This window comes from Lissotriton vulgaris, chromosome 11 (assembly GCF_964263255.1).
Source record: "Lissotriton vulgaris chromosome 11, aLisVul1.2, whole genome shotgun sequence".
Taxonomy (NCBI): domain Eukaryota; kingdom Metazoa; phylum Chordata; class Amphibia; order Caudata; family Salamandridae; genus Lissotriton; species Lissotriton vulgaris.
The window spans coordinates 440760482-440778147 of NC_141699.1; the positions used below are offsets into that span (position 1 = coordinate 440760482).

Consider the following 17666-nt stretch of genomic DNA (forward strand, 5'->3'; position numbering starts at 1 on the left):
TGCTTTTTGTCAGTAGCACTGAGAGGTATTCAGGGGGGGTTGAGGAACTGTCATCGTCCCTGCAGATGGACCTGGTTTTCAGGTGAGTGGCTGGAATCACATTTAACATAGGAACATACAGGGATGCATCCTGTATATGGTGTGTGACCAAAAAGTCTATGTTTGAGACCAGAGCGACGATCTCCTGCAATGTGACAATCTGAACAGAATGTCTATCACTGATCTGGACTGCTCAACACTTTCTGTTCCAGGAAAAGTATAGAGAATATTCTGTGACAACTCTTGTTCTTCGGAACTAGAAGCATAGCCTTTTTTAGGATGCACCCTTAATAGGGAGGCCCTTAGTCAGATTTGATAATTTAACTATTCTTGATCAGACTCAGAACCCAGCGATCCAACATTTAATCCAATCAGACATTGTGGAATTTCATGATTCTCCCCCCAAATGGATTTGACATCACCAGAGGAGAATGGTGGTCAGAAACAATGCTTGAACAGCCTCACCTATCTTATCTCCTTCTTCTTCACGAAAAAGGCCTAGAGTCTCATGAGTATGCTTTTTGTCTTTAAATGATTTTTTAATCATCTCATTGAACTGATCTTGAAATAATTTCTGGCCCACAAAAGTAATCTTCAAGAAAGATGTTTTCATTGAGAAATCAGTCTTCTAATCATGGAGCCACGAGTTCCACTTAGCTAGAATTGCTGAGCCAGAGGACACAGCCCCTGCTTTGATAAGGTATGCTGAGACATCTTGACCAAGATCTCTGACACATCTGTATCTTTGTTGATGGCCTCTGCCAAAGCATTGACGTTATTAACCAATGACTGTGAGGAATGAGCGACGTAGGTTGCTGCCTTTAAGGGCAGACTGAATAATGTAAAATACTTCTTCAGCCCATTTTCAACCTGACAAGCGACAGGGTCTGCAGCAGAACAGTCCCCTGGATTCACTGAAGATCTCCCAATTGATAGAGCGAAGATGGAATCCACTTTTATAGCTTGAAAGAAGAACCTTTTCTTCTTCTTCTAAAGGAAAGGATTTCTGAAAAAACCCGGCAATTTTTGCCTTGTTAAGTTTTTTACCAGTTTTTGAGAATCACTTCTTTACACTTGGGATGGATCAAAAGAAAAAAGGACAAGGGGTTGGAATATTGAAGAAATAGCCCTACAACATCTTTTTCCAGCTTCAGTGGGTCAAACTTCAAATTCACTCTGTCCAAATGTTGACCTTGTCTTATTGTACACAGTTGAATTTAAAACGCCAACAACCTTCCTAACCAGAGTGATTCTATTGACAAAGTGAAGGAACTTTAAACTCTTGACCACACAAAAAATAGTCAGTTTCTTTTAGATAACAACTAATTGCTCAATTTTGTTATTGTTTGTATATTTAAGAACTTATTAACTATTCATTATATCGTATGCACTTCTTGCCATCATTTATGTTAAAAATATCAAAATATGCATATTCTTTTCATATGAACAGATGAAAGGCTAGTACATAAGAATAACATAGGCTTCTCTTACCATTTAGTAGTTTATTGCATAGATTACCCTTTGGGAGTTAGTATGAAAAATGGCCTACATGAAAAATTGTTTCTCATAATATATGTTTATATGGTCCCTTGTAAGTTATTTGGTTACCTTAATTAATTTTTCACCTGTTGTTTTGTAGGCTGCGAGGTGCTGGGAACAGCATTTCACAATTTCGGGCCCAATACGTATAGGGAGTCTTTGTTGCCTGTGTTATTGTGAACCCGGGAATATAAATGGTTGGCTCATATTCATAACATAAATAACAGATCACACATTGTTTGACCAAATGTAGCTCAGGTCTTTGGTGTCTTTGAGTATATTAAATGTTAAAGTCATTGAGAGTTCTTTCAGCTTTACTCTTAATGCTACAGGTGATTTACAAAAGAGAGATTGAGGCACAATGAAATCGCACCTATCACTATCATGGGATATAGAAATATTTTGAATACAGCGGTGCACAAATCTAGAAGACAATTCATCTTAATCTTCCACACTGGAGAAACTCTATCAACATTTGAAAAAAATGTGGCTCAGAACCAACTCATCATCAACGTTTCTAATAATGTACCTGTCAATAAAAGGTTTGAAATTAAGTCATAGTTGAATTACATAACACACAGACTACAGAAGACCTTTTCTTAAAAAGTTAATTTCTTTATTCATAATTGTTTCAATTTTTTATATAACTTCTTGTGTTTTGCCGTAGCCAATACTTTTTGTCCCAACAGACTTGTTCATGGCTACAAAACACACACAATGTATAACATTTTAAAATCAGTTTACAAAGACGAAATTAATATGACAATCCATGACAGAATATACATAAACAAGTCACATTCAAAGAATGACCAATATCCAATCATTAATACATTTAATTGTACAAACAAGTAAATAGCAAAATAAAAAATATTATGTCATAACCCCTTTAACCATGTTTACTGTGCATTATTTTCATAAATATTTATATTTAGCATCCAAATTAGCACGAGCATAAAGCTATCTCCCTACAAATTGTCAAGTAGAACTTGGCAATGATTGTGGTGTGGTTGACCAAGTAGTAAATAAAGGGGAAGGGGGACAATCCATTTGCCTACATGTAGACATTTTTTTTACTCGTTGGAAGAGTCTACACTGACTTATGATAATGTAAATCTTTTTTTCATTTTGGATTAGTTATCTGAGTCCCCCAATTCGATTGTACCTTCTTTTGTATGTGGTTTGTGAGATATTATGGCCAAATAAAACCTTCCTATTTGTCAAGACCAATCTTCCGAAAACGCTAGGAAGACCAGACCAGACAGGAGCTTACTATGGACTCCTTCCCTCTATAAGGCACATTTGGATGCTGTCTACAACATTTTATTAGTAGCACCGGATGTCAAATTACTTTTTAAAGTACTGCTCGCAATGTTTCTGCAACACAGCGTAACAGAATACACTTGGCAGCCTTCTGGAAGAAATTAATACAGTTTCCAGTGATATTGGAGGATGCTTTATATTGCAAGAAAGACTATTCTCCCATGTATCTTGCTACAAACCATTAGAAATATATATTTGGATCAAGTTACATATATCTATGGACAGTTTCCTAAATCTTTCAAGCCTTGAAAAAGTCATGTATTGACGAAACACGTATCAGCTGTTGGCTGTTTTTGAAGCAAAAATCTATAAAAGGGGAATGTACAGAAGAATACACGAATATTGAATGTATTAAAAACATGTATTTCTATGCTAAAAAATTCTTATTGTTTGGATCTTACACTTTTGTGGTACTTATAGAGTGCTTGGTTATCTGATTTCATAAATATTGTATTTAGTTGGGTTCTTAGGACCTAAACCCCAAACAGCACATTGGTTAGTAGGGTGTTCTTAAACCTATGAGTACCACTGTTCATGATATGTTCACTGATATTTACTTTATATCCATAGTATACATACTGTCTCCTATGAGGTGCAAGAATCAAACCACTACTACCCTTTCTGAATTGCTTATTTATCAATTCAGAAGACGCCTCGGAACTTGAAGTGCTATGTGTTCATCCTCCAAAGAATGGTGTTAAACACAGCAGTGATCCCTATATAGGTGTGCCTTTTGTAGTCCCTATAACATGAAAAAGCTGAATTTCAAACAAAAAATGTATAATGAATTATACGTACGAATAAAACCATGACTAGAGGCACATGTAAAAAATACCTCCAATAAATGTTTTCTCTTAAGTTGAGTTGCCACAATGAGAGAAATGTGTGCGGCCAGGACACTAAAGTGAAGTCCATAACCTTATGTATCCTCTTTACATTGTTGTCTAAAAAGTTTACAATCCCATATAGGAAACGGAACATGGGCGGTCCAGAAACAAGCAAGAAAAAACTTCTTATAATCAAATTGTACCCAAACACTGGAAACTTCAAATAAGATCACTCAATTTAGCCTTAGCTATGTATAATGGTCAAAACAGATGCTTCCTGTAACCAAACAGGCAGGATGCCAAAATAATTAGAAGTAGTCCTACACCCAGTTTTCAGCATGAAAGACTTAAATAAATAAAAGTAGCTGTGAACATCATTGGCACAAATACAACCAAAGAACATTGATATCAGTGTCAAAACGCCCCATTCCAGTATCTCTACAAACTAATAAAACCACCCACATGTTCAATTATCTAAATAAATGACCCAAATTGGAAAAATGCATTGCCATGTTAAGCTGCAAAAGAGAATTGTGTCCATACTATCCCCGAGGCAAAAATTTGTGAAAAAATATGAAAAGTTCTTAGTAAAGTAATGTTATTGGTAGTGGAGAGAGAAACTATTTTAAATGTGGCTTATGACCTGAACATATAAGTGAAAATTGGAGCCACTAACCTCTAAGAGACTCTTAATCTCAGGGTCGCGGTTCATGCCCCACATTGGGTGCCATGTTGTGTAGTTCTTAGGAGTCCCCCAGGACCTGGGCATTTTGATGACTGAAACTGAGGGCTAGGTGTCCCAACCGCTTTCGAACATCTCAACAGGATATGTTAGCTGTTAGGTAAGCTAGCTCTACAGTGCCACTACCACCCCCTGTACTCTACAGTGGTGTAGGTAGTATCTTTCAACCAATTCATAGGAGGGTATGTAGGAATTTGAACTCTGTGCAACTTTGACTAGCAAAGTACTGGGTTTCTGAAAACCAGGCACCCAGTACCACTGTTATTTCCTTAAACTCTACAATAATTCCACAATTGGCACCCCTATAGGATCCTTGAAAGTCCCTAGTAACTGGTACCACCTTTGAATTAAATATCTCCCCTAACAGCTGCAGCACAAATTATGCCACCCCTTACCAAGTTCATGCACATTGCCATTGCAGCCTCCTTGTCTTGGTGCAGAGAAAAAAGAAGAGCCAACATGGCACACACCTCTGTGTGCTATGCCAGCAAAACACTGCACGTGGTAGGGCAAGCCACACCTACAGCAGTCCTAACAGCTCGAAGGCAGGGTGCACTATACCCATGTGTGGGCATAAGTTAGCCAACTTCTTCAACGAGAAAATTACCCGTATCCTGGCCTCCCTCCCTCCCCCCAGCCTTCCCAGCCTCACGGAAAGTAGTACTGCCCCTGAACCGACTGAAAGCATCTGTCGTCCTTCGCTTAAGACTTTCCGACCTGTCACCCCCGCAGAGGTTGAGCGAACCCTAGTAAAAATGAAAAGTGGATCTCCTCTGGACCCAGCCCCTATCAGGTTCCTCAAGACAGTAGCCTCAGTAATTGTTCCTACCATTACGGACCTTATCAACTGTTCGTTTTCCCATGGAACCGTCCCCGACAGCTGGAAGAGTGCTGTGGTTAAAGCACTCTTAAAAAAACCCCAGCTGGATCCATCGGACCTATCCAACTATAGGCCAATATCCCTACTCCCTGGCATTAGTAAAGTCACCGAGAAATTAGTAAACTTCCAATTATCCCAGTTCCTTGAAACGAACAAACTGCTCAGACAATCCCAAACCGGATTTCGCCCAGGCCACGGAACGGACACCGCACTGCTTGCGGTGATTGAAGAGGCAAGGGGCTTACTAGATTCAGGAGGATCAGTGGCAGTGATCCTCCTGGATCTAAGTGCAGCCTTCGATACGGTCAACCACCGTGTCCTTTTGAGCAGACTGGCAAATGCAGGACTTACCGGGACAGCTATCAAATGGATCGAATCCTATCTTACAGGACGCACCTTTCAAGTATGGGATGACAGCCACCACTCATCCACCCTCCCACTCACTAGCGGCGTCCCACAGGGCTCTTCCCTAGGCCCCACGCTTTTTAATGTCTATATGGCCCCCCTCGAGGACGTGGTAACACCATTTAACATCAAAATGGTGAGTTACGCCAATGACACCCAACTAGTCGTCTCCCTGTCCCAGCTGACTGACCACCCTGAAAACCTGACTAACTGCCTCATAAACATCCACAATTGGATGAACGAATCATCATTGAAACTGAATGGGACCAAGACAGAGGTAATGTTACTCGGTAAGCAATGGGCAACTATCCCTCCCACGATATGGCCTGATGTGTTCGGTGAAATTCCCCTCCCCAAATCTGAAATCAAGACACTCGGGGTGTGGCTAGAGCCACAACTTACGATGAAGACCCAGGCAACCAAAACCTCGGGCACATGTTTTGGGCTCATGCGTACGACTCGTAAAATCCTGCCCCTACTCCCTCCTATGTCCAGAAAGCTCCTTATCCAGGGCCTAGTGCTGTCCCGTTTAGATTACAGCAATCTGGTCTATTTGGGAGCTCCCGAGGCTACCATCACGAAACTCCAGCGGACACAGAATGCGGCAGCACGCATGATCACCAACACCCCCTCCAGAACATCCGCCAAGCCAGCCCTTAAAACCCTGCATTGGCTCCCTGTTCGCCAAAGGGTGCACTTTAAAGCAATGTGTACCACACACAAGCTTTACAACGGTTCTGGCCCAGCGATCCTTAGCAAAATGATCACACCCTATACAGCAACCAGATCGCTACAATCTCAAAATGAGAATCTAGTCCTCATTCCCAGATTTAAAAAAGTCCGCACAGGAGGCCGTCAATTCTCCGTTCAGGCGTCCAAAGGCTGGAACGCACTCCCTCGCGCCCTCAGACTGGAATCCAATTTCCTTGCGTTCCGCAAAAAACTTAAGACCCCTTTGTTTCCCAAATAACACCCTTCGGCTACCTCCCCTCTCAATAGGTTCAAGTCACATAGCGCGGGGATGCCCTTGGGTCACCAGGCGCTGTAGAAATCGCTAAAAAAAAAAAAAAAATAATAATATCTGCATGAGTGGATGTGTCCTCGTGACATCTAAGTTCAACTAGGGATATCATGAGTGCACAGGGAACCCATGACAAGATCATGGGCTGGATATTTGTGATAACAAGTTCCCCAGAAATGTGATGGCTTCACTATACCACAAGGTGTTTGGTATCAAACGACTCATCTTGATAAACCCACATTGATGCCAGTGATGGATTTATCAGCTAATGCACCCAGAGGGCAAGGCAGAGATGCCCCCTGAAAACCTACCGCCTGCTAGTGTGTTGACTGACTGTTCTTGACCAGCCAGCCAACATAGACAGGTTTGTGGCCTCCTGAGGTGAGACAATTTGCTCTTGGAGACCAGGGACATAGCCTGCACTGGACGGAAATGCTCACACCTCCTACACACGATATGCATTCCAGGGCAGGAAGCTTCAAAGGCCCTGCCACTTTTGTTATGTGACCCAAGCCTTTGCAGATAGGGGAGATGCCCTCCCCTCTGTCCTGACCCTACTTTTTGGTATCAAGAAAGGCAGGAAAATTAGTAAGATAGGGAGGTGTGCTCACATTTAGCCAGCACCACCCGTAAGGCAGGTCAGCTGATGTAGACCCCACTTTTCAAATTCCTCTATTTTGATTTGCACAGAATTAGCCTTCTAGGGTCAGGGTTATTCCCACTTCCCACAGAAAGTGGTCAAATCGAGGGTGTCAACATCTTAAAGGTAGATAGCCTATTGGCCCCCTTAACACCCCTAAATGAAGTATTTAGGTGGTACCCCTGAACCCAAGCACGCAGATTTGACTGATCAAGAGAAGATGAACACAAAGAGTCTTTGTCTGGCGAGATCTGGAGCAGACCTGTGGACTTGGGTGCAAAACCCTGCCTGTCCCCAGCCCTCTTTTGATAACCACGACTGAGTGACTCATCCTGCAAGCTGGAGATCTACCAAAGTCTTGGGTACCCTTCCAGCATTTCAAAATTGTCTACAGTCTCCGTTGGAGTAGAGGAGCTACTCCCATGGAGTCCACATGTACTGACAAGCAGAGTACGGTCCACCGCCTTGCAGTTCCCCATCCTGACCGATGCCGCAGATTACCAGAGAAAGGTTTTCATGCTCTGAAATGTTATATCTGTCTCCCTATCAAGTGTGAAGACACCAGGACCAACCAGAGCTGTGCAGCACCAACCCCAGGGTACTTAAACGCCCTGTACCAAACACCAACAGTGAGAGTCCAGTCCGGATCCTCACTGCACCTGGACCAAGCAGCCATCAAGGGATGTCAACATCACTGAGACCCACTTCATGAGTGGCCCAGCTGTAGTGTAGTTCCTATATTTCCAATAGGGTCTGCACATTGGAATAATATATCCTATAGATATGATGTAGGACTTTGGTCAGTCGGTCTCTAACGAATATCTAAACTTAATTGTGAGTGCCAGCTATCTCAGAGGTCACTAGAAACTTTCTCGAATTCACAAGCCGGGATTAGTTTATGACAACTGCATAAAAATGACAACTTTGTTTCCCTAGGACTGGAAAATATCTTCAGAGTCGTAGAAACTATAGATAAGTATTTCACTCAGTCAATTGTGCATGCTTCGCTTTTGCAGATTTACAGAGAAATAGAGAGAAGGGCGTTTTCAATAAAAAGCTTATTGAACAGTCTTCTTTCTCATGCAAGAGAGGTCGTTAGACAGAATGCAAAGTATAATGTGTACAACGAGAAGAGTATTATGAAATAATACTGTAATAGCATTGTATGGTTTCTAAGCCATATAACAATACATACATAAATAACACAGGCTAAAATACTCTACTGGTGCTTCTAAAATATGCCTACCACATTGTACCTAACCTAGGTCCAGTACGAGGGAAGAAGTAAGTATGGTCTTTAGTAAGCATGGGCGAATTTTGCGAATTCACGATCTCCGAATTTGCGGATTTGCGAATTCGCAATCCACAAAATTCGCGAATTTGTGCGAATTTGCGGATTTTTGGTTTTTGCGTGTTCGCGGGGTTTTTTGCGTGTTCGCTGGGTTTTTTGCGTGTTCGCGGGGATTTTTGCGTCTTCGCAAGCCGCATGCATAGCGAAGTTACCCATGCAGTCGTTTATGGGAGAGGGAGAGAGAGATAGATAGATAGATAGATAGATAGATAGATAGATAGATAGATAGATAGATAGATAGATAGAAAGAGAGAGAAAGAGAGGGAGGGAAAGAGAGAGGGAGAGAGAGAACGAGAGAAAGAAAGAGAGGCCGGATCTCTGAAGGGCCAGATCCCTGAGTTGCCCCTACAGAACATACAGCTTTTTATTTTTAGCAAAATGCATATGAAAATTGTGCTGTAAAGGTCTCTTTTACTTTAACCCCTCCTGACAACTCAAAATGGGTGTATTTGCCATCCTCTCCCTTATTCCTGTTTTTTATATCTGTAAGTGCTTCCTGATGCGGTTTAATTCCTTGGACAAGCGCCTCGTTGCCTACTTGTAACTATTCTTTGACCCTGCTTCAAGGGTCAGAGCAGGGTCAGAGAATAGTTGCATGTAGGCAACGAGGCGCCAGGAAGCAATTAGCAGCAGGTGTCCAAGTTGAAGTTAATTTGTTTGTAACCCTTTTGTAAAAGGTTACAAAGAAATTAGGTTCAACTTTTGCACCTGCTGCTGTAACCCTTGCTTGGCTGAAAATTCGTCCCCGCTGATTCGCGGATTTTACCGCGATTTCGCGAGATTCGCGGATCGCGAAATCGCGGAAAATCCGCAAATTCGCCCGCGAAACGGATTTTTCGCCCACCCTTAGCTTTAGCATAGGTTTAGTTTTTGCCAAGAATCTACCAATGGTTTCTCTAGGTTCTTATCAGCTCCATACCTTAGAATGAAGGAGGTCTGGTATCTCTGTCTCAGTACTCGATTTCCCAACACCCCACAAGGGGAGTCAGAAACACTGGAGCTGGAATCTCGGCAGGAGAGGGCAGCTTCGTGATCAGTGCGTCAACAGGAGAGTCGGCTTCCTTCGGCACTTGCTGTGGCGAGCTGCGTCGGGCAAGTAGGTCGTCGAACTGCTCCAAACCCCTGTGCTTTGCAATAGCAAATAAAGGTATATTTATTCCTTGAAGGTATTTAGCAATGCCATGTTTGACGTAAAGTCGGGCATATGAAGGTCATGAATGAGCCCCTAAGGAATAGTTGGTCATTATAAAACTAACTGAGTTCTTGGAGAAATCAATATTTAAGCAAGGGGAAGTCCCTAAGGGCTTAAGCTGGTTTTCCAAGAAATCGTTGTGACGTTTAGTGAACGGATGGAAGTAGCCATGCCTGTATTTACTTTGCATGGGCTATGCCTAAATAAGGGCTTGATTTCTATGCCTATATAAGGGCAGCGTGAATTGTACCTATATAAGGGCATGAATCAGGAAAATCCATTCAGAATCTAAAACGCCATACAACACAGCAGTCTTGATTTCTCCTATTCCAGCTCTTTGTCTCTGATCATGAGGTACATCTTCACACTTAGCCCAGTTGTCCAAACCACTCTGCAACCGAACTGCCTGGCCATAGTCCCGACAAACCGGCAGTTTCCCTTTGCGCTGAGACCCCTTGTAACCTAATCCCCCACTTGGGAGCTCTCTGACTTGTCTTCATGTCCCTCTGTGCAGCCAATTTCCAGTTGCCCCCCCTCTCCCTAGTGTGCCTGCTGCCAGTTTTACCAGCACCCCGCTCCCAGTAGAACCTGGGCAGTTCCCAAAAAACTGCTGATAGTACTTTGGACCTTGGTCCATTACAACTCAGAACGCAGAAGGTGAATCACTCCAATCGACTCTACTTACCGTTATGCATCTCTGACATTTCCTTCTATAGGATTGCATTGTGTGTAAAGGCACACAACTTTAAATGCTTTACTTACCTGTACGAATTACAATTGAAAACAGTATTTACCTTTGACCAAGGTTCCTGGTTTTGAAACATAAATTTTTCTAATTTGATCCTGGATTTATTCTTTGGGTGGGTGTGTAATTTATTGCCTCTATGAGTACAACATTTGCTTAGCACTACCTTCTGATAAGCCTAACTGTTCGCCTACACTACCACAAAAAATAGCGTTAGTATTATCTACTTTAACTTCTGTAAATTAATTTGTGACACAACTGGACTCTCTACACAATGTACTTCTTTTTAGTACACTTTATAGACGCCCATCTTCCTACAGGGAGTTATTTAAGATGCTGGTTTTGGTTTTCAGAACTTTTCGTGCCACAGTTCCCAAATATATGACTGATAGGTTCTGTCACTATAGGGCTCAGAGGACACTTATATCATCCTATGCTAATCTGTTAATACCTCCCTCATTTAGGCTTAAATCCAGAGGAGGCAAATCAGTTATGGGCATGGAGTCAAGGCTTGGAATCAAAAAACAGTCCTGCTTCGGCTACTAGGAAGGAAGTCTGTTTCAAAAAGTCTTTGAAGACCTTGATCATTCAGATCCCAGACATTTTGTGCCTCTCTTTCATATAGCAAGTTTCGGATGTACATTTTCCTCAGTTATACAGTAGTCCGGCAATTACTTCCCTTCTGAGCATTCAAACTCTTTACAAATATTATATTCATTCATTCAATAAATGAATATAATTTTTTCTATTTTTGTATAATTCACACAGTATTATATAATTGGTACATATTTTGCCAGGTTTTTTCCTACAAACATTTTATTGGCATTTTCAAGTTGACATCAAATCATTTGCCTTGCACAGTTAGAAAAACAATACACATGGTATCAGTAGTGTTTTGTGCAACTGGAACGAGTCCCGCAGAGTAACCCCCGGCACATATAGAAGGTTTCTTGGACAACATCTATAGTGACAATCCATGATAGTCCTACCATTTTTTCCAGATCTTATCATATTTGAGGGGGCACTCCCTTGCTTCAGGAATCGTTTTTGGATCACTGAAATAATATCGAGCCCAATAATATCGACTTGCAAAAATATCGATGAGAAAATATCGAGGGACAAAATATCGAGTCTCTATCTTTATACAGGTAAGTACAAAAATATCGACTCTAAAATATCGACTGTAAGTAATATAGACTGTCAAAATATTGTTTTTTATATGTCTTTAAATTAAGTTAAAACTAATATAAAAATAAATATATTTAATATAAACTTAGTTAAAATGATTAAATAAATGTAATATTAATAAATAATTAATGTAAATTACAAAATTTTTTTAATAAATATATATATATATATATATATATATAAATACATAATATTAACTAAACATATATAATATTTTTACCGTAGCATAGCAAATTGGTTACAATTTATTGTAACAACTATAGTGAATTCAACAGTAGAAAAACGCAGGATAGCGTAGGGGTAAAAATTACTATTCCCACTCCAGTGGGTGCAACAGTAGGGAAAACATTGTATAGCATAAGGGTTAAAATTACTATTCCCACTCCAGTGGGTGCAACAGTAGGGAAAGCGTTGGATAGCGTAGAGGTTAAAATTACTATTGCCACTCCAGTGGGTGCAACAGTAGGGAAAGCGTTGGATAGCGTAGGGGTAAAAATTACTATTCCCACTCCAGTGGGTGCAACAGTAGGGAAAGCGTTGGATAGCGTAGGGGTTAAAATTACGATTCCCACTCCAGTGGGTGCAACAGTAGGGAAAACATTGGATAGCGTAAGGGTTAAAATTACTATTCCCACTCCAGTGGGTGCAACAGTAGGGAAAACATTGGATAGCGTAAGGGTTAAAATTACTATTCCCACTCCAGTGGGTGCAACAGTAGGGAAAGCGTTGGATAGCGTAGGGGTTAAAATTACTATTCCCACTCCAGTGGGTGCAACAGTAGGGAAAGCGTTGGCTAGCGTAGAGGTTAAAATTACTATTCCCACTCCAGTGGGTGCAACAGTAGGGAAAGCGCTGGATAGCGTAGGGGTTAAAATGACTATTAATTAATTAACAATTAACAATTTTAATTAATTTACATAATTAATTAATTATTATTAATTAACTTCCCACCCTATCCCCCTATAAACTCACAACCCACTACAGAAAATACATTACTAAATATTAATTATTTATCAATTAAATCTTTATAATTAAATACCAATTCTATTTTAAATAATTACCAATTAATAAATATTTAACAATTATCATTAATTTACATAATTAATTATAATAAAATTACTTCCCACCCTATTCCCCTATAAACCCACAACCCGCTACAGAAAATAATGTACTAAAAATTAATTAATAATTCTTTATTATTTTTTACCAATTATATTTTAATTATTTAACAAATAATAATTATTTAACAATTAATAATAATTTACATAATTAATGAATTATAATTAAATTACTTCCCACCCTATTCCCCTATAAACCCACAACCCGCTACAGATTTATATTACACAATTATTAAAAATTATTAATACCTACCTTATTTTCGATTTTTTTGTCTATATTCTATCTAGTCGATATTATGTCTAGTCTATATTTTTGATTCGATATTTTGGCTATTAATATCGATATTACTCGATATTTTTGTAGTCTATATTATGTCTGGTCGATATTTTGGCTAGTCTATATTTTTTACTCGATATTTTGTCCAAACGATATTTTGGAATCGATATTATGTCTGTTTACCATCGTTTTTACCACTTTGCCACACAAGTCCATTTCCCTAATCCACACCTAAATTGAAGGGGCCACAGAAGAGGTCCATTTGCGAGCTATATCTAGTTTAGCTAGTAGTGTGCCAAAGTTCATCAAGGTCCTATCTCCTCTAGGCCCTCCCAGTTCAACCATGATGCCTAGCAGCACAATCTTAGGATCAACATCATTAGTCACACCCACCACAGCAGATAATATGCCAAATCAGCAGTCCAGAACACCTGTATTACTGGGCATTGCCTCACAGCATGGAAAAGGCCCCAAGTGAGGAGTCTATAAGAACTGCTCTCCACAAGAGGAGTCTAGATGGAGGTATTTGAGTTGGATAAAGTGGAGTCTGACTAAGATAGTTAAAGTGCGGTTAGCCATACAGGCATCTCACCATTTCTCATCGTCCAGAGTCCCAACTCAACCTTCCCACTGCTGTTTCAGAGGAGTCAGTGAGGTGAGCAAGTGCATCTCAAGGGAACTCTAAATCTGGACGCCCAAATGGCCCATAAGAATTTTGTTTTCATGAGGATATATCCAGGGAGTTCCTAAAGCCATGGGTATGCAGAGCGTGTTGGAGTTGTAGATAGTAGTAGAATTGGGAGGATGGCATCTGAAATTCCCCTTGGAGCGCTTGGAAAGATATCATTTGATAGCTGCCCCAAACATCACCAAGTCTCCATATCCCATTAGAGTCCACCCTTTGTATTCTTCCAGGGACGACTCCTGGGCGAACCCCCTACCCACACAGAGTGGATCTCCCTAGTAAATACATGATCCCATCCCAGCCACCAGAGGGTATCTCTGTACATGTAAAATGCCACCTGGGTTACTAGCTGGATACCAGAAGATATAGCAGCACCATAAAGGACATGAATTACATTGTCTAGTCTCAGTAGTGCCATCTCACTCAGGTAGGCTGGGCTGTCCCATCCACCCTGTAAAGGTGTGGAGTAGTTGTGTTGTCCAGTAATATAGTTGTATGTCCACTATGGCCAGACCCCATCAGACATTGCCCGGGTGCATTTCCCAAAGGGCACCTTGAGGGCACCCCCAGCCCAAATTATTATGCGTCCTATGGCCAGAACTGAGTTAAACCATGTTTGAGGAATGGAAAAGGATAGTTTTGTAAAGCATGGGGTGTCAGGGCAAGAGCATCATTTTGTATAAGGCGATCCTTCCCATGGTATTAAGGGGCGATTAATCCAACGTGAGAGGTCCTCTCTGGCTATGTGCACCACAGGGGTGAGATTAAGGCTCCACGTCAAGTCTGGCTCCAAGGAACTATGTACCCTGAGGAAGTGGAAGCTAATCCAATACACTGGGATAATCGATTTCCAGGCCTGGTGCCTGTGGTCCCCTTTTATCTGGACTAGTAGGTATTTGCCCCAGTGACCTGAGGCACCAATGCCTCCCCAAATATGCTAAGGATTTGAAGAACCCTGGGCCCCTTGTCAACTGATTTGGACATGAATAAAAGGACATTATCCACGTATACTGCTATGCGGTCCTCCAGCGCCAGCCCCCAGTCGAAGCCCCCACTGCTGAGCGTCGCATCGAATCCACACTGCCAGCGACTCAATAGCGAGCATGAATAAAAGCAGGGAAAGTGGACACCCCTGACTGGTACCTCTCCTCACCAGAAACGGGTCAGACAAGACACCATGAACTCACATCCAGGCCTTTGCACCCATGTAGAGGATCCTAATGTATGTCTGGAATCAGGGTCCAATTCTCATGCTGCTGAGCACCTTGTCAGATACGTCCAGTCCACTGTATCAAATGCTTTTTCAAAGTCCGTTACCTGGAGATCTGCAGGACTTCTTAGACTTCCGATGTGGGAAAATGCTTTATGTACTCAACAGATACAGTGTCTGGTACTACACCGGGGAATAAGCATGCATTGGTCCGGGTGGATCAAATGATGGGGGACTGTCAGCAGCAGATTAGCCAGAATCTTTGCATCTAATTTACCCTCACTGTTAATAAGGGATATGGGCTGAAAATATGTACTTGTTGTTGGAGTGTAACCTGGTTTGGGGAGGACAACTATAGTAGCTTGATCCCCAGGGATATTTGGCCCTGGGAGACTGCCTCATTATACAATCAGAGGAGTGGCGGGATCATGTCAGGACAGAGCCTGTGATAGAGCTCCATGGGTAGCCCATCAGGTCTCGTTGTCTTTCCGGATTTGAGTTCTGCCAATGCATCCCCAGTCTCATCTGCAGCAATATCTTGATCTAAGGCAGTTTAATCTGGAGAGGATTTACAAGGCAAGGGATGTTCCACCACCAAAAAAGTTGCCCTGCGGTGTTCGGGCATGGTTTATGACTGTAAAGCTCCTTGTAGTACTGGGTGAAAACTTCAATGATCCCCTTTGTGTCATCCACCCATGCCCCAGAGCTTCGCATGATGTGGGGAGTCATCCTATTCTCAGTGTGGTGTGTGACAACCCAATGTAGCAATTACTTAATTTGTCTCCCCATTAGTAGAACCAGTGTATGTACACTAGCCACCATTTTCAGGCTTCCTCCAGACATAGTTTGCACGGAGGAGTCTTATCCAATTCTACCTGAGGTCTTTCCAGGGCTGTGATCTTCCCTGGGACCCTGGGGTCTATACACCTTATCGAGGTTTCGAGCTTGACCAAACTGAGGTGTTTTTTGCTATCAGTTCCCCTGATTAAGGAACAGGCTGCACCCCTCATATCTGCTTTACCAGCCTCCCACAGGGTCATAACTGAGTCAACAGAATCCATGTTAGTCTTGAGAAATTATTTAAATTCGGCTGATAAGTGGTCAGTAAGCTTCTCGTCTTGAAGGAACCAAGCGTTAAGACACCAGCTTTGACGACTACCCCCGGGGGATACGACGAGCTGAAGCACAGCCGGTGCACGATCTGATATCCCCTGAGGTAGGATCTGGGATTCTGAGCATCGAAGGAGGTCAGTGGCTGGCATAAATAAATAATAAATGAGGGCAAGGGATCTGTGGGTGGTCGAGGCATGAGTATAGCCCAGGTCAGCATGGTTCCACTCCCCCAAGCATCACCAAGACTGAGTCAGTTCAACCAGTCCTTTAACCCTTGGCTATATCTGGGAGTGAGTCCTTCGGGCCCATTCCAGTCATTTGGGTCCATAATATCATCATGTCGCCACCTATCACTGTTGTTGCCTGAATGAGGGAGACTTCGATTTCCCCAAGAGCTCTCAAGGTAGATTGGTGCAATGTGGGCAGTGGAGGGCATATAGACATGGGATATTATACAGGATGCTTTCTATTGATCCCTCAATGAGGATATATACACCTTGGGCACCACATGTAACATTAGTAATGGCTAGGGAAAGGGACCTATGAAGAATAATAGTGACCCCTATGTATCCCCCAGCATACACACGTGGAATATCCTATTATAACCCCTGTCATCCTGGAAACTACAATTGATGCCCCGGAGGTGTGTTTCCTGAAGTAATAGCACAGGTGGGGAGTGGCGCTGAAGGAAATGAAACAAAGCCTCTTGCTGAATGTGATCTAATAGGCCATTAACATTCCTTGTCAAGACTGTTAATGTGTGAGTCATGGTTGGGCTTGGAAAAATAAGTGATAGACCTCATGTGCAGGTTAGGAAGAAATTAATGGTGGTGGTGGAAGGAACATGCATGGTAGGGACCACCAGCGGGGGATCTTACCTGGGGGACTTTAAGACCAGGCCCCATGCAAGGTGAAGGCAAGGCTGAAGAAAAACACAATACAAACAGAACTAAAACATAGAGATCTCATCCCATTCCCCTCAACCCTCCCCAACTCCCCAAACTCCTTCCACTCTATACTTTCACCCATAAGAAGTTTTTGTTGCCCATTTCCAACAGATGATGAGCAGGAATAACTTGAGGGCGATGATTCTAAGCAGACTAAAAGGCCCCCCATCTGCTGCTCTCAGAACCCAATTAACAATACTTGTTTGGGATACAGCAGTGCTGGCGTGCAAAGAATAGTTTAAGAGTAGACGGCCCCTTTATCCAGAGTTTGCATTAATGGGTCAAGGGCTAGTCCATGCAGCCCATCCTGCTCCATAGGTTAGAGGTATCACCAACATACTGTTAAATAACTGGGAATAGATTCAGCCATTGCCACACTCCCAGGTGGTGCCCTGATTGCCCATGTCCCCACACTTGAGCGGCCCCT

The 17666-nt window shown here is 42.1% G+C and overlaps 1 pseudogene; it reads right to left on the reverse strand.

Annotated features, from left to right (window-relative positions):
• LOC147679964 (uncharacterized) overlaps positions 1–17197 on the reverse strand; it is a 47555-nt pseudogene extending 30358 nt beyond the window's left edge.
• Between the last annotated feature and the right edge of the window lie 469 nt (positions 17198–17666).